Source organism: Anser cygnoides, unplaced genomic scaffold (assembly GCF_040182565.1).
Source record: "Anser cygnoides isolate HZ-2024a breed goose unplaced genomic scaffold, Taihu_goose_T2T_genome scaffold_41_1, whole genome shotgun sequence".
NCBI lineage: Eukaryota > Metazoa > Chordata > Aves > Anseriformes > Anatidae > Anser > Anser cygnoides.
Window position 1 is genome coordinate 354,601 of NW_027103065.1, and position 18,091 is coordinate 372,691.

Below are 18,091 nucleotides of genomic sequence, written 5' to 3' on the forward strand. Positions count from 1 at the left end.
AAATAAATCAAATGATAAAAACCCAACCGACACATCTGATACCCCAGCTTATTGAACAGCACAAGGGTTTAATCTACAGGCTCTGTCCAAAGCAGCAAAAAGTGACAGATTTAATCCGAACCAGTTGCCCGCTCTCACTCTCTGATCTGGAGACGTTATTGGACAAGCATGCGTAGCAGTAACACTTGTAAACACTGGGTTACTGCACCACAGCCCCGAATCCCTCACGGGCCCACTAAGATACTTTTACTGACTGATCCACAATAAGCACTCCCAAAAAGATTCTCAACAAGTTAAACCCTGTTTAGAAAGAATCTGAGGAACCTGTCACTGCAGCAACAAAGGGCTGCAATTGCATGCAAAATCTCCAACACCCTCCTTACCACCCTGCTAGCTCAAGGACTGTGTGGGGCTTCCGTGCCCTGAACGAGTCCACCCTGGCCACGTAATGCAGATGTAATGGTCAAGAAAGCACATAGCGTTATCGAAACTTATCAGATCCACAGCAAAAAGAAAAGCCCACGCTTCTATATTTCTCCTCCTCCATTCACAGAAGGAAGAGACTGAAAACAAGCAGATTTGTGGTTTACATTTACAGTTAATGTGAAAAATGGCTATTTGTGAAATACATCACGTATTGTTTCAAGCTACAAACAACTCGCTCCCACAAAGGAATGACTTTTGACCTCAGCATGCAACCCCAGTTACAAATAACTTCCTATCTACCAGCGGGCCGCGTTCCCCTGGCACTCAGTCACTCCGCAGCACGGCAGCCACCTTTGTTCTAAGGATGGCAAATTCTACTTAGAAACGCTCTGTAGAAGAGTGATGCTGTCCCCTTTTAACACGATCCGGCCTGCAGCACAGAGAAGGGAAAGAGGGGATTAGAGAGAGCCCAGAACCTGAGAATAATCTCGTGTTTTCAGAAAGTGTTTCGTGTGGTTGAGCAGGGTTTTGCCCATCACGCAGAGTGCAGGCCGCCTGGTATTACACGTTTCAAAGACCAGAACTGGTCTCAGGCAGGGACAGATTCTCCTTCATTCAGCAAAATCAGCAGCTCAAAAATCATCAGGGACAGAGATGTAGCCAGGAATTGCTCACTGAACTTCAACAGCAAGGCTCGTCACACGGTTGGTACCTCTCAGTGCTGCTACCTAGAAGGCTCACCCGGGCAGGTTTCAGACCGCGCGTCACTCGGGTTGCACAGACACACGACACACCCAGCTGTTTCCTTGATTTTGTCTTGGAGTGAATCTCCTCTGCGTCGTCCAGCGCCAAATTCACGTACTCGTCAAAGCCCTAGAAATCGGCAACAGTGGCAATTAGTTCAGCAACAACACGAACCATCGTCAGCTTTGCTGAGCCAGGCTGGACAATGAAGACTAATTGTTAGAGAAGCACGATTTCTTTTTTCCCTTGGGCTAGTTTTTCTTGACAAGAAAAAATAGGATTGTGAATGAGGGAAAACAAACTAACGACGTAACGTGGGGTCGTGCTGACACTCACGATGATGCAGCCTTCTATCCGCACGTTCACTTGCTCAGCCACACCTGGATCCTCGAGCTCTGCAGAACGAAGGAGGAGAGTAAATTGGAACACAAACACCGCGAGCAGTTTTGTTCTCTCTCGTGTGTTCAGAAATACCCGCTAACCATAGCCGCTAGAGCTCCCAAACACTCCAAGGAGCAACTCTCAGGGGCAGTTTCAATTAACAGTCTGACATTTTAGAGTCTTATATGACTGGGTGAATACTACACGTTTGCTGAAGGACACGTTTCCAGTCACAAGGGAACACTCCTGCACGCCCGGCTGCACGATCCCACTCCCGTTAACACGAGGGCGAAACGCCGGGCTGCGCAGCAGCTCCTTGTACCCACCAGCACGCCGCACAGCTCTCCATTCCCCACAAACCTGCCCCGAGCAACGGGTGGGAGCCGAAAACTCAGCGAGGGAGATCCCCGGACCCTCCCCGCTCCCCCCACCCCCCCCAAATCCCCATCCCCATCCCCTCCCCGTCCTCTCCCCGCGCTACTCACGCTCTGCAGGTAGCGGAAGATGAGGTTCTGGGGCGCTGCGTGAAGGGCTCAGCACGGGGACAAGAGCTCCAGGCCCGGGACAAGGCCTCAGGACAAGGCCTCAAACCCTGCAACGAGGCCCCAGGGCCCCAAGACAAGGCCTCAAGGCCCGGGCCGAGACCCCTGAGGCCGGGGCCGCCCCCCACCCGCTCCCCCGTCGCTCCCCGGCCGCAGGAAGGCTACGATGGGCTGCACCATCACCTTCTGCACCTTCTGGTCCTGCCCGCGGTACGCCATGGCTGCCGCCGCCTCGCTGCTCCCGCCGCCCCTGCTGGGCCGCCTCCGGAAGCCCCTGAGGCCGGGCGGGAGCGCGCAAGGGATGCTGGGATGCTGGAGGAGCGTGGGGGGCCGCTCTAGCAGGCCGGGAGGACCGCGTCTCTATGGTTGCAGGCAGGGGTCCCTGCGCTAGCTTTATTGGCGAGCAGCGAGGCTGGGGGGGGGAGGGGGGCAAGACAGCCTTAAATAAAATACAAATATAAAAAGTTTTATAAATGGCTGAGTCCCAAATAGGATTACAATCAAAGTTTACAATTTATTAAACGAATAGAGGCAAGCAAGCAGCGCTGGGTGCGCCGGGAGTCTCTGCTCCCCCAGGACGCACGCCTGTTACGTAAGGCGGCTGGTTTTGATGCTCCCAGGCTAATACATATTCATTACTACTTCGAGAAGAGGCAGGGTTATTAGAATTGGTTTCCGGAATCCAAAACCCCTCCCAGGGGCGCCTGCGTACCAGTCTCTGGTGGTCTCTCGGGGCTTGCTCGGGCTGAATGCTGGTTGTCTTCCTCTCAGGCTTTTGTCCTTCAATTGTCCTTCAGCTCCCCCTTCCTCCTCGTTTGGGAGCCTCTGCGCCGGATTTCAGAAACTCTAGCAACATCCCCTGCAGTAGTCAGCACTTTTCCCTAAAAACCCCTTTGTTCTCTTATCACCTAGACCCGGGCCTCGATGGTAACCCTTCAAATCCCTTAGTGACACGAATTGCTGGACCATTCCTTACAAAAGGAAGGATAAAATATGTAGAGGAGCAATGGCACACGCGAAAGCCCAGCGCCGCGGGCAGAGGCAGCGAAGGTTGACGGCAGAACAGTGCTCGGTTTGAACACGGAGAGGGAAAGCGAGGGGAAGGTGGCCGAAGCCGGCCGCAGTCTCTGAGCTCTCCTCCTCCTGATTGTTTTCTCTCAAAGCCATTTCTGTCTGTGTGCGGGCACCCGGAGCCGGCAGAAGTCCCCGTGAAGTCCTTCGGCAGGACGGAGGGCTGCGTGGGCTCCAGTGAGAGAGGGAGTTAGGAGAATCTTATCAAGTAGAGATAGAGCGCTGACGGCGTTAAACTAGGATGCTACTTAGCGTCTTTGCTAACTATGGTGCATTGTGCCAATTAACTAAAGCAAGAAGCCTTGGGCCCCTTACCAAGGTCAGTCTCCTAATAAGAGAGTGAGCCTGTCTTAAGAAACTGGGAGAAACTGGTCCTGCAGGTGGACAAGAGCCAAGGAGCAACTGAGTCTGTGCAAAGACAAGAGGTCAACTAGCGGTGACGAGGAAGAGTCATCAATCTTCATGCCCACGACCTCCCGTGCTGCCCAGCGCTGAATAAACATACCTACTTTACAATCTCACTGATTGTGGAGTCCCTTTTCCGCAAGTCACTAGCAGCGGTTTCTTCCGCAGAGGTTTTCCCAGAGCCGCTTCAAAGCTTCCCTCGCGGAGCTGGGGCGTCGCAGGGGGTCGTCAAAGCACACACACACACACACACACACACACACACACACACAGGCGTTGTTGTCCAAACAGAAAGTATTTACAACAAATTCGACAAGCGGTTTTCCTCTGCCAGCAGCAAATGCCTGAGGGCCCCTACAGCTTCACAAATCATAGCACAAAGAGCCTAAAGTTCCTCTAAAATTTAGGGAAATGATTCAAAATAGATCTGCTAGGGGAAAACGATCACTGGCGGCAGGGTACACAATACACGCGAGTCTCAGCTCTCCTCCGCAGAGTCAGTGCCCACGCCCAAGTGCGACGCTGACGGCACCCGAACATTTGCTGTAGCAGGCAGCAGAGCCAGCAGCTCAGGGGAGCAATTTTAAAAACCAGGAGGCACTTAAACCAACCCTTAATTGACCCAGTTACTGCAGGAGAGTCCCGACTACTCGCCCTGGAGTCCTACTGTCACCAGCAAAAAGCACCAACCAAAGCTTGGGGGAACTTTGGTACAGCACAAGAGAAGGGAGTGGGGGTAGCGTAGCCGTATCGCAGAGCTGCTGCTTTTCACACCATTTTATCATCCCTGATAATTGAAAGTAAGGCCGGGTGGGCTCACCCCACCACCACCACTCCTGGCAGCATGTTTGGTCCACAACGCTAGAATAATTATTTTGCTCCCTCCCGCCCCTACAGCTTCATCATCTGAAAAGATTACAGTCAAAACAATGGCATACACAAATAAAAGTCAAGAGTTGACATAGTAACTCCGGGATTTGGGTATCAACTGTCCGAGAAATCAGAACACCCAGGCTTCACAATGTGCCCAACATCGAGCTGTGCCAAGGGGGGCGGAAGGAAGAAGCTTTCCGTTTAAGCCTTCAGAGCATCGCTCCATCACTACGTCAATTCACAGCCACCACAGCGTGCCGATGGACATCTTTCTGTGCCAAAAGAAACAAGTGCTTTGTCCTCTTGATATCAAAGGTAGCCACCTATAGTTACGGAACCATGCACAAGACCTTAACTCTGACCAGCAGGAAAACTTAGGACAACTGAGTGCAGATCCTGCCAATTTCTACCAGTTCCAACTGTGCTTTAAGTCTCATTGCAAAGCCTCAGTTAGAAAAAGGATCACCTCAGGGTATCCAACAAGAAGAAGAGTTGTTTTCTTTTTTTTCTTTTTTCTTTTTTTTTTTTAATATACCATAGGACTATGCAGTTCAATCATCAATCATCTTGGAAAGCTCAAGGAGGAGGTCATCCTCATCCTTCCCTGGGTCCAAGTCGAGCTCGGCTTCCAGTATGCCGTCTGAGAGTTCCCAAAGTAGCATCTCTAAATCCTCGTCTACAGATACGGGCGTGTTGCCTGTGGAACTCAGCCGGCGTGTCCTTGCTTCTTCTAGCTGGGAAGAAGCTGAAGTCGAGCTTGAGAACTCCATTGGCTCCACGGATTCTGCCTGGCTTCCAAGATGTGCTTCAGGTCTTGGCAGAGCAAGGAAGAGAACAATCAGTATATGCCATTTCTTAACGGGAAATCCCTTTTCTGCAAACCGGCTCTTAAAACCGTAGCCAACCCCTCCTGCACTTCAATCTTACCCAGGGATTGTTATTCAATTAATCCAGGGCTACATTTAGAGCCCAATATATTAGCAGGTACATTTTTCAGTTTGGGGGTTTCTCTGTGAAGCCAGAGCACCCGGAGTCTAGCAGAGATGGTTCAATTTTTGTAGCAAGAGGCACTTTGCCACCTTGCTTAATTTTCCTGTAAAAATGTTAAGAAGTCTCCATCTGCAAATATCTGTTTACTAAGTTAGTCATTTTTCCCACGGCACACTCAGCAGAGTTTGCTCCCCACTACAGGAAGCTGATCTGCAGCCATCACTTCCCTCTGCTCTCCCTGCACTCTTGTCACCTTGTATGTTTGTTCGGGTGGCATTCTTGAGGACCAAAAGGCAGAGGACACTACTCATCATTTATCACCTCACGAGGAAGTAGAAGAACTTCACCTCATCCTCATTTAGGTATTCAGACAGAGCAAGAAGTCACTGGAAAGCTGTACCGACTTGCAGCATTTAAAGAAAGTAAGTCTAATTAAGCATTCCTGCTAGCTGCTAGAAAGTCATTTCACGTGACTTATTTATCTTATAAGATAAATAAGTGACTTATCCTCTGATGGATTTGGGCTTTAATTATCTCAGAACCCTCCTTTTTTCCCCACCTGTGACAGAACTTATGTTTCACTGGGGATATACACCGATTGAGAAAAAGAACAAGTTGTGGTCATCACCTGTTTTGGGGATTTTCTTCAAGTCTGGTGGCTGGGACGTGCTCCAGCGTGGCTGGAACAGCCTAGAAAGCAGCAAAACAGTGTTTAGGACTCATGGGTAAAAGATTCCTTACTAGCTTTTTCCTCCATGCTGCTTCTCCTCTGGCATTGCGGAGCCTTAGCCAAAATACAAAACCAAGGTGCTCCTGAAGAAAGTTAATATTCACTTGGAGGTTACTAATGATCTTGTGTCTTTTAAGAACACAGCATTAATGGACAAAATCCTCCACACCAGAGAAATCACAGAATCACAGAGGACTAAGTAAATAGTGCCATTAATCTAATAAATATGGAAGGGTACTACAAGAATTCTGTAGGCAGCTACTGGATTTAAAAGGAAACAGAAGGCCTGTAGAACATTTGAGTTTTCCATCTTTTCTCCTAGAGGAGGGTATAAATTTTACAAGGGATCCATTTCTGCATTAGCCCCTGTCCTTACCATAGCTGCTTTTTTGGCTGGAGGTCCCATTGTGTCAGCGTCGGAGGCAGTCCGTGGTTTCACAGCTGCTACAGCAGAGGGAAAACTGCCAGGTGCCTTACGTTTCAGTGCCTTCTTCTTGGGGGAAGCGACTTTCCCATCCCAAGGCTTCGCAAACATGTTAAAGTTGGCTAGAGTAAAAGGAAGAGAGAACTGATACAGTCTTGCTCTGCCTCATGAAAAATCCACGTTCTCTTCCTCATTTCCACGGCCCTTCTACACAGTTAACTGTATTTGGCCAGCAGAATTACACTGCCATTGCCTGGATTCTCAGCAATATCTTCCACATAGTAAACTCCGTCTACCAACAATCCATACAAAGGAACAAAGAAAGTGAATGGCTACAGTAAATCATAATCCAGGACGAGGGAAACTCAGACACAGAGCGATCCCAAGTGCAAGCAATACTCTAAGACGTTGTATGAAGTCTAGTAAGATTCACAAATGTTGACAGCTTTTGTATTCAAAGTCTTGCTCCCTCTAGGAAAGGAAAAGCAGCAGGTATAGTAAGACAAGAGAGTGTATGCAACTGTTGTACCAGCTTCCTCTCCCCTGCAGTGATGTCCCACAAAATTTATTAAGTTGTTCTACAAAATCCAAATTTGTAGAGTCATATTCTAGTCTCCCATTCCTGACCTAACGTCTGGCTGGCAGGAGAAGAAACGAAAGAAAGCTGGGTACTTGTTTTCTTTGTGTGTTTATTTCCTCGTGTCCCGTGAGACAGAGAGAAAGGCTACAATGTGCAGTGCATGCAGCCTTTAAGCCCTCCTTATCTCCCTCACACAATCTCATTTTACAAAGTTGATATAATGTTAACAACGAGGCCTTTGATCCTCTGTCATTTTTGACAGAAACTGGCCCCCCACATTAAGATGCTGATGCATGCTTTACAAACACATACACGTGTCAAGCTAAGCAACACATGCCAAAGAGGAAGGTGAACTTGAACTCAACACAGGGAGGACTTCATACCATAAACAGATGGCAGAAAAAAACAGAATACCAAAATTAGACTAAAAAGCCCCTCAATGTGTTAATTTTCTAGTGGGAAATACAGAATACCATCACGTAATTAACGAAAACAGACATGGTTGCACGTTCTGGCCCTTCTTTGCCTTTGAACTTTGTAGCCTTAAACTCTTTTATCCTCCGCATTGAAGGAAAAAGCAAAGCAGATCCTGAGCAAATGGAACTTGCTCAATATGGGAAGCACCTCACCGGGGCAGGTATTAAAGCATCTTATTACCTGATAGCTTTGTGTTCCATAACGATTTCTGCCCGGCTGGGGCAGGTCCAGGTTGTGCTGGGGGAGCTGGCACATTTCCTCCACTCTGCTGCATCCGCAGAGCTTTCTCGCGCTTTATTTCTTCCAGGGTTTTAACACGCACTTCTCCTTCTGGCTTGGCTTTACCTGCCGGCTCCTTCGACTGCACTTTGCTGGGCCCGGAAAGAGTGAGCACACTCTGCTTCTTGGGCTCACCCTCAATTTTTGCCCCTGCGCTGGGATCTTTGGTTTTACCATGCCATTCAGCCTGGGCTTTGGCTTGACTTTCTCGAAGAGCTCTCTCACGATGGATTTCCTCCAGTGTTTTCACATGGATCTCTCCCTTTGGCTTAGCAGCCTTCCCTGTCATCATCAAGAAATGAGAAGCACCAGCATTTAAAGAGAGTCCAACAATAGTTTAAGTCTCCAAAATTTGTCACAGTACTAAGGAAAACTAAGCCTGAGCGTTCCCAATAACCCATCTTAGGACAATAGCCTAACATTCTCCTCCTCCTCTGAGCCACTTGTTGTATTTTGAAGACCAGCCCTATCCAGAGAGAGTTGCTACACAGAAATGCTAGTTTACTTGATTACTTTTTCAGACTGCATTTCAAATTCCTGCTCCCGGCAGTGGCTCTATTCTAATTGTATATGATGGTTCACAGAAGCAGCTTAAAACCTTGACAAGGCACAAGCGGAAAATAAACACACACCTAGAGGCAGATTTCTGATAGTGGCTGTCAGAAGAGCTTCAGCACTCGAGCAAGAGGAACCAGTTCTTTGTTTTCATTTGAATTCCTTTTTAGGGCTGTATGAAAACGGTCTAAGTTCACGGAAAGGAAGAAGGAGAAAGTATATTTAATAGCCAGTTGTTACCTTTCGCAGTACTAGTCCGTTGAGAAGGTAATCCTAGTCTCTCCTTCACAGACTTGGGAACTTGAACTGCAAAACAGAAAAAGACCAAATTAGGGAGGCTGCATAAACGTCAACTTTGTGTTCACATTTGAAAACAAGGCAGGAAAGGTAACTTTGAATCCCGGTGATTAAGACCTCAGCCAACATGCAAAAAGAAACATCGCAGGAAAAGGACAAACAGAGAGCCTAAATACAAAACCCGTGAATCACATCCAGATGCCTGTTTAGTAGCTGTACCTCTCTTTGGTGCTTTGTCAGCATTTCCCGGAACCTCCACCTTCTTCCCCAGCCTTTCAGCAAGGCTGCGCTTCACGGGAAGGGCGCTTACATCAGCTTCAGACAGAGAAAACAAGGAATATTTTAAGAACATTTCTTTGCAGGAAGATTTGAGAACAGTCAACCACAAGCTTCTATTTTTCAAGCATATTTTCATAAAATTGCCTTTCAGCTGCTAAATGGTTTTTTTGCCATTTCTGCAGTCAACACAGATCTCCACTGCAACGCATTTTCCTCTCACACGTCAAAAATACTCTTCGATGCAGTCATATAGAGAAGGCGGCACCTAAATAACAGCTCATAAAAAGTTCTTACCCACGGAGGCTTTCCGTTTTCCTTGTTTCTCAGCAAGATCTAGTCGAACCACAGGTTCCTCCCCTAAAACAAAAGTAAAATTTTTCTATTTCATAGAGACCAGTAGCCAATAGAAATAGTATACTGTTAGCCCATGTCCAAAAAAACCCAGCAAGACACTGTTTTGACAGCTAAACCACACAAACTCATATTACAACTATAATTAACTTAGAAAAAGTATCCATAGTCTCAGTGTTTGCCTCAAATTCCAGCTGAATGTAGTCGAGAATGAATCTGAGTCTGCTTGACAGCTATACTTTGTGCAGAACAGAGCTGCATAAGCAAGCAGAATATTATTAGGTACAAATGCTGAGAAATATTCCTTTCTAAGGTGAATGTCTATGAGTAAAAGTACTTCTTCACTTCTTTCCCTTTCAAAGGAATTTGCACAACTCTAAACAATATAATTTATACACAGACTCCTATCGCACTACTGTCCACACGTGCCACTGTCAGCCTCTTTAAAGCTTCAGAAATTGCTTCTTACATAGCACTGTCCTCTAGAGCTCTTTCTTCTCGTTACTCTCCTGTTTTTCAGTTATCCCCCTATTTGCATACTGACACATTTTTTTCTTTCTCCTGCTACTGCACTTAACCTGAGCACCAAAGCTTTCCAGTACAACCAGGGACTTTCAGCATAAAAGCATGTTTTGAACAGAAGGCGGCAGCACCAGGAGGCTAACAGGGGTGAATTGCCTTCCTTCTTGCTTAACCTTCCAGTTTAGGAGTAATGAAATCAAAACAAAAGCATTAATTATTACCTTCCTCTGTAGACAGTGTCACAGTTCTCACCACTGTCCGGACATTTTCCTTTTCCGGAGCAGGAAAAATCATAGAATCGACGGGAGGAAGAGAAGATCTTGAAGGACCTTCTGCTCAGAGCAAGCAAAACATAAGGAAGTTTACCAAACAGAAAAAACTATCACGAAGAACAAAAAACTGTAATTATTCATTACTGTCAAACATACAGTGACCAGAGCATGCAAATAAGAGAGGTGACTAATTTGCCTCTGGTTGCCCTTGGAATTCCCATCTAGAATACCAGCTGGCTGAGAATCAGGTTGCTCGATGCCCCCAGCTAAACATGGAAGTCTATCCCTCAAGCAGCTCCCAGCCACCATCACCTGCCATTCTGAAGCCAATCAAATTTCACTTCTTTGGCAAATAGTTGGATTCACCAAAGCATAGCCAGCTACCCGGTATTACTGGAAGAATTTTTTTTTGAAAGAAAAATCATCACACAGGATGAAGGTGAAGAGGGTAAGAAAGTAGGGAATATTAACTCACCACCGTGTCTCTTAGTTTTTTCCTTCATTTTCTGCAATTTGATTTCTTCAAGTGTTTTTATTCCAAAATTCAGACCGTCCTCTGAAAACAGAAAACAGTTAATGAGACTAAGGCTTAGAGGCACTCACTGAGGACCACAGATCCTCAGGCTTCTTAGTGCTCAGGAACTTTCAGAAGTATTTAGAATAAACCCTGTCAACACTCCTCACAAGTGAAACAACCATAGAATCAATGGCATTTTGCCCCTCCTTTCACCCTTCAGGGTAAAAACTGTAGTTTTAATTTTAATCCATTTACGTGATATTAGATCCCTCTATCGTTAGATATGGCTTTCAACAGTGGTTGCCAGGCTGCACGTGCAGCCATTTAAACTCCATGCTGTGACCCTGTTTTGTTCTCCAAAAGGAAAGAAAAGGAGTTCAACTTTCTGACCCAATGGGCACATGATGGTATCAGGGAGAAATGAGATCATGGAAATAACCGAGTCCATTCAGCACCCCTACATTCTGTTGTGTTTTTACGCCACATTGCTTTTGAGTTAATTGTCAAGTTCTCCTTCCGATTTATCCTACTACAGGTGCTGGAATACCTTGTTTAGCAGTAGTAGCACTGGCTTTCCGAGTGGAAATCATCCGTAATCCATTTTGGCCTTCCTCAGCTGGTTGCTGGACGGGAGTTTTAGTTTCTTCTCCTTCCGCAGAAAGCTGGTCTGAAGGGGAAAAATCTATTCAGTTATGCATAGGCCAGATTGTTCGTGATTATGTAGCTCATGCAATGACACTTCAGTCCATGGTTCCTATAAAAAAGCTTTTTTTTTTTTTTTTTTTTTTTAATACAGCTACACTGACCTGATGAACTCGTAAGTAGACTACCCTAGGACAAAACATCTAGGACTCTAGATTCTCTCTGCAGCTTTAACTACTACACAACATATTACTCTTCAGACAAAAAAAAAGGAATTTCCTTCCTAGTTTCACATAGAGCTTTACACAACAGACCAACTAAAGCCAAGAGTGGTTCTAAGCTTTCCTCCAACATTTCAGGTTCTGTCCACTGACTGCCAGACAAAGCCACCAGTGACCTGACCAGACTGCCTGCCCTATCGCTAGTCAGACCTCAGGTCATCTGTGATTTATACATTGATTTACAGCACAAATTCCTTCCAAGAACCAAAGACTTACACAATCATTTACAGCACAAATTCCTTCCAAGAACCAAACCATGCTCACCATCATCATCTTCATCATCATCTGCAGCATTGATTACAACTGGAGGGTGTGTAGGGCTTGGGACATTTTCCAAGTTTTCCACTTTCATCACCCGCCTTAGCTATGGAGAGGGATTGGACTGGACAGAAAGTTTGTTTTGCTGCAGTGACATCTGAGCCACTTTCAAATCATCGTCCGCGGACTCAGGCGGACTTGGCAGTGTAGCTAGAGGAAGAGGAGGATCATCAGTAATATGGCAGTTTAAAACTTTGACCACAATGCACGAAGATGGTAGCTAAGGCAGATAACCTGCACAGACAATGAATTCAGCATCTCCTTTTGCCCATCCTGCCACTGTTTACACCGTGAACAATGACTTGCCTTCAAACAACAACACATCTCCCTACCACCCAGCAGAGGACGAAACAACAGAAAGCAAACTGCAAGGCAAATATCACACAAAGCAGAGAGAAGCTGAGCATGAAAGCAGAAAACAAATACCAGCAGTACAGCAGCAGTACACTCGGTTTAGCTGACCACCTAGGACTGCAGACCTTTTCCTGCACTCACAAATGGACGGTTACCTGACGTCTCCTACACTATTGGCACCCACTAAGTAATATGCAAAATTAATTCTTCAATACTTAAAGAAAAAGGACCTAAACTCACTCTTGCTTGGTGGTAAGAAGACTCCATCGATGTAACGTCCCTTTGCGTGATGAAAAGCACAGTTGGCTTTCTGACAGCCTACTGGCTGCTTCTCCCAGTAGCAGGGAATCTCACCACGCTTTTTCTGAAGACAGAAAGAAAGACAAGCTCGTGATAACATGCACCTAAGGTTTGCAAAGAGATGCACAGTTCCAGGTCACGACAGCGATAGGGCTGTCACAATACAGTGCTGAAACATCATTCCAAAGGTCAGTTTATCACGGAAGTATAGTATTTCCGGGCATATTCACAAAGTTTGCAGAAGCTGTAACCACTATGCACGTTTAGCCCTGTCATCATTCAGTTTGAGAAGACAGGCACTCTCAGACATCAGTTTAGGGTGGGTTAAACTAATACACCTAGGATTATACTAGGATTATTCAGAGGGAAAAAGAACATCTTAAATTGCCTACGTTAACTCTATCCAGAACTACTTCTTGGAGACTTCGTTCTTCTGCACCTTTAACTTTCCCCACTGCTTCCTAGCCCAGGCAGCTAGAACAGCATTATCTGAAGGACTCCGGGACACAAGAGACCTGATAGATCATTATCAAGCCTGCTCTCAGGAGGCTAGTACAGCCTGTTTATTACCCCCCTGCTCCAGCAGGTTTTAGCAGTCTAGTTAGCGGTTATTCTGCATCTGTTGAGACAATACTGTCGGCGTCTAATAAAAGAAAATCTTGCTAAGACATACCTAAGGCATTGATTTTATTTCCCTCTCCTTCCTCCCACCCCCTCCCCTGCTAACAGAAACCAGTGTAATTCCAAAGCAAATGACTCTATCCTGCAAAAGCACAATCAGCACACCTACAGCACTGAAAAATGCTTTTGTTGATTTATTTTGAGAACACATCTTTAGGCACTCACGTCAATTTCCATGTGTCTGAATCGGCAGACATTCCTGAAACAACGACCCTCCTGCCACAGCGTGCAGACTGTCTCGTTCCCCAGAGCAGCTTCGCAGTGGCGGAAGGAACAGTTGTCTCCCTGTAACCAAAAGGAAACCAACAAGGAAAATATAGTACAGCCTCAAAAACGTCCATGCTACTGCCTCAGGTTGCTACGATTGAATTCAGAATCTATCTGGTTATCACGTTAACCAAAGACCAGTGTGCCTCCTCCTCCTACTCTACCCCTTCCTGAAAAAAATGAAAAAAAAAAAAAACCAACAAAAAAACAAAGCAAAGCAAAGCAAAAGAAACCCAGCCATACCTTGGTACAGGTAGAATAGAAATAGAAGTAGCAATCGTCTCCTTGTTTAGACATGCCGACAAGTTCTGATAACAAGCTCGGGTTCTCTCCACAGGGACTTCCTCTGCTCTTGGAGAGAGCTGTCTTCACCCTTGCTTGGGCTGAAAGTCTTCCACTGGCTTGTGATCAGTGAAATCTTCTTTTTAAAAGTAACCCTAAACAAAGTACCAACAAGTGAAAAATAATGAGTAACAAGCATTTTTCCAGCTTTCTTCTGTTCATCAAATTAGTCTCTTGAGGAGAGCAATGCCTTGAAATCAGCTGTTACGGGAACTAACACAATATTAAACTAAAGTTCTGTAAAGCTGCCAGGAGCTTTGTCAGCAAGTGTTCTCTTCCACGTCCTCAATAATATGCCTTGGAGCACACCTGGAAGCCTGAAAATGGAGTCACTTCTTCAAAAACCACCTGATCATACATGCAAGGCAATGATCAACTATGGCTACGAGTAACTTCTACAGAATGCAGTATGACGCATTAAATAGCATGTTCCAGTCACTGTGGGTCTTCGAGTTCACCTACCTGGACAACCTCAGCAAAGTTATTGATCTTCAAAGACTTCCAGTTAACTTCTCCTGGAGGCCGAACCAACACTGAATCCGTGAATTAATGATAAAGGGGTAGGAAGAATTTGCCTCCTCACTTTGCCAAGGGAGCCTCTCATCCACAATTCAAACATAGGATGTGCTTTTAAACAGCTTATAACTAATGGAGGAAGCAAGTCCATCTGAACACTCTCTCAGACTGGAGACAGCCAGGGTTAGTTAGCTCTTCAAAAAATAAAAACAAAAAAAAAAAACCCACAAAACAAAACAAAAACAAAAAAACCCAGTGCCTTTAGAGATGAACTCGTGATTCAAAGTGGCTGCAAAAATGAGGATCCATCTTCCACAGCCAGACAATTTGACTTTTTTTTTTTTTTTTAATTCAAAATTCAGTATGTTCCAATCTCTGGTCTTCAAGATTTCTTCACCTATTAAGAAAACACTAAAACCTTTCCCCATCTTTATTACCTGTACAGCAAAAAACACACCAGTGCATAGAAATACACAAATGTGCATACGCATACACACATATGTGTTTAGACACACACACGAGGAGTGAGTGATAGAAAGTTAGCGAGAGCGACAGTGGAAATCAGAAGTTTTGCCTTTTTGACACAGAGAGCGCGTAAAAACTCTCTCATTTTGAGGGAACTAGAAAAAAATGGAGGATCTACCAAATATTTTGATGAGTATGCCTTCGAGGCCAATGCTTTATACCATGAGTGATCTGGGGGCCAGCACACAAATATGCATACATATGTACATGCATACAGGATAAACATATCTATACACACAAGCGTGCACAGTATATGTTGTATGGTATCCATATGGAGAACAACTCGTAGCCCTGATCAGACACGTAGAGTTGCAATCAATTAACAGCAGGAAGACAGCAGATCAAGGATACAGCAAGCTTTGAGAGGCAGGGCAATGCTCACTTTGCCAGTGGCATGGCTGCATGATACCAAGAATTTTGAATTAGTTTGATTTTTTGGAAGCAATTTGTTTTCTTTCTGCGCTGTAGCAAATACCACAGGTTTGCCATCACGTGCTGTTCCCTAATCCATATATCCATCATCATCCATTGCTGCAAGATCATGAAAGGTTAGAAAAGATGACTTAGGTCCAATTTAACAGCCAATGATTTTTCAATGACCAGAGCTGCAACAGATTTTATTTAGCCACAAGCAGGTTTTTTTTTCTGATGTGAAGTCAGATATTTTGATTTTTTTTTAAGACACTAAATGTCATAAAACCTGCAACCAGACCAGATAAAGTTCAAATTAGAGTGATTCTGAATCCTTTCATTAAAATGCTGCACATTTCTGTGCAAATTATTTCTGACTCTTCTGGACAAAAGCGGATGAAATAGTTCTTACAAATTAATAATAAAAGGTTGGAACCTTTTACTCACACAAACACTAGTGAATTTTCCAGGAAGTATTATTTTGGCAGGGAATTTTCCCAAATCTAAAGTAAAGAGGGGAAAAGTTGGGTTCTCGTATTAGTTGTTGGTTTTGACTGCTTGACAAAGGGAATAAAAACAGTAGTTAAGTGCAAGGTTTCCTTCTCTTCTTTAGTATTGAGAGGAATCGTCACTTCCGACCTTTAGCACCTTCAGAAACACGCTTAGTGCCATGCAGATTCCTCTGCATCTACTTCTAAAAATTACTGGTGCTCCTTAGCATGGAAGTTGGACTTGAAATCTTTTCCAGACTGAGCTCTTTTGAATGCCCAAGGCGCTCATCATTTTGCTTGTTGCCTTCTATTTTCCTGAACAGACCCAGAACGCTGTTCAGGGTATGAATGGATCTGGTCTAAGGAATGGGAAGAAAGCAAAAACCAAGGATACCTCACAGCCCTAAATGCCATAAAAAGCAGTCTCATTTTAAAAAAGATCTCCAAAGCTTTTTTTTTTTTTTTAACTGACATCTGCCAATATGGCGATCCAAGTGCTGAACAGAAACCAACTGAACTAGCCCCTGAAAGCCTGAATAAAAATGAGTAACTCTGGTGCACTCAGCAGGTCTGTAATAGAAGTTGGCAAGATTTTTAGATTTCTTTTTTCTCCAGGGTGCTAGTAAAGTTTTTGCGTTACGAGATTTTGAAGTCTTTTTGTACAAAAGAATTACAGATGCACTACAGTCACGGTAGCTGGGGGTCTGGAAATACATGCCAACAAGTGTCATAAACTTTGCCTTTGCTGAAGGAAGATAACTAGTCCAAAGAAAACCTGCCTAGTTTGTTTTACAGGCTTGTCTTTCTCAGTATGGAACAAACTGACCTCCCTGGTCTAACTTTCCAGTTGGCTATTCTGCCTTTGTCCTGGAGAGAAGAGCAAGAAGGGAACAAAATATTTTTGCACTCCAAAAAATGCATTAGGGAAGGATTATCACACCTACCTAAGGGTAATTTCTTGTTTGTTTATAAAGCACAAAGTCTTCCTCTTGGACAGTCTCTGTTGCTGGCCTGTTTTGTGCCTTCCATTTATAATAAAGGTATTAAAGATGCTTACCCCGTTTTGGTGGTTTTTTTTTTTTTTAGAACAGTGTAAGCGGACAGTCGGATGACAAGCAAGAAAGAACAGCATAAACTCCTTGTTGTGACCCTGCTTTTTAATCACCCAGCATCAGCCTGGCTGCAAAACAGTCTCCGCTGATTTACCTGCTTGTTAAAGCACCCCACAGGCTGCAAGTGTTGTGTGCTAGGTGTCAAACTATATTTAACGGTGCATAGGTAAACCATTCATCTTCCCATGGTCGAAGCACAGAACAGCCTCCTGCTAGCACAGCTCATCCTTGCTGTAACTGCTTTTAAACCTATTTGTTGGTAAGAAAAGAGCTCAGTACACCACCTTCACAGGGCAAAAATTCACATGGAAGAGCAGAAAAACCCAGAAGTGCTTCCTGAACTTCACGTTACCAACAGCACCATCGGATTTAGATCCTGGCCTGGCATCCAGGATGCACGGCCTGCAAGCACTGCTGCGATGTGGAAGTGCCAAGGCAGGTTTTTGGCCTGCCCTAAAACACTTTTTTTTTTTTTTTTTTCTTTAACAAACAATACAAAGAGTGTGCCAGGTATGCTGTAATGCCCGTGTGCCAGGTCAATAGAGGATATCCAAACAACAGAGGCGCTTCTCCTAATTTCCCGCGTGAAAACACTTTCACAGCGTTCTTTTCACGAAGAAACCCCTCTCTATCTTCTCCAATGCTCCAGGACCTGCTGCAGCTGCAGCAGCTGCGCTGGTACAACCCGCATCTTTGACAAATCTTTTCAACAGTTCTGCTTTACCTCGGCACAGTTGAGGTCACTCCTCTTCCTCTTCCAGCTGAGGAAGCAGCTTGCGGGCTCTGCCACACGGTCGGTGCAGAAGCGAAAGCTGGGAACACAGCAGTCAAACTCTCACTGCTAACGAAGCCACCAGGGCAGAGGGCTGACACAGACCCGCCAGAGGCGAACCGTACCCGCTCTCCCTCCCGGCTGCGAGGCTCGCCGCAGCAGCCCCGACCCGAAGCGCTCACAGTGCTTTGCTTGGTGATGTCACCGATGAGTCAGAGTCCCCAGATGAGCATCTGCCTTGCCACTCTTTAATGTTGGTGTTGTTTTTTGGTTGGTTGTTTGCTTGCTTTTGAAACTTATGCAGGTTATGGTAAACCTTCAGGTAAACCACAGATCAATGGGGAAGAAGTCCCACACGAGGGAA

General features: G+C 45.3%; 2 long non-coding RNA genes across 2 annotated transcripts; both read right to left on the bottom strand.

Annotated features, from left to right (window-relative positions):
* Positions 1–4,934: 4,934 nt before the first annotated feature.
* Positions 4,935–12,658, bottom strand: LOC136789172 (uncharacterized). The gene is made up of 2 exons (XR_010828037.1): positions 8,718–12,658; positions 4,935–8,204 (listed from the first exon to the last, which is right to left on the bottom strand). It is a non-coding gene; the product is annotated as an uncharacterized lncRNA (long non-coding RNA).
* A 798-nt stretch (positions 12,659–13,456) lies between these two features.
* LOC136789171 (uncharacterized) lies at positions 13,457–16,140 on the bottom strand. The gene is made up of 2 exons (XR_010828035.1): positions 13,802–16,140; positions 13,457–13,576 (listed from the first exon to the last, which is right to left on the bottom strand). It is a non-coding gene; the product is annotated as an uncharacterized lncRNA (long non-coding RNA).
* Positions 16,141–18,091: the final 1,951 nt, after the last annotated feature.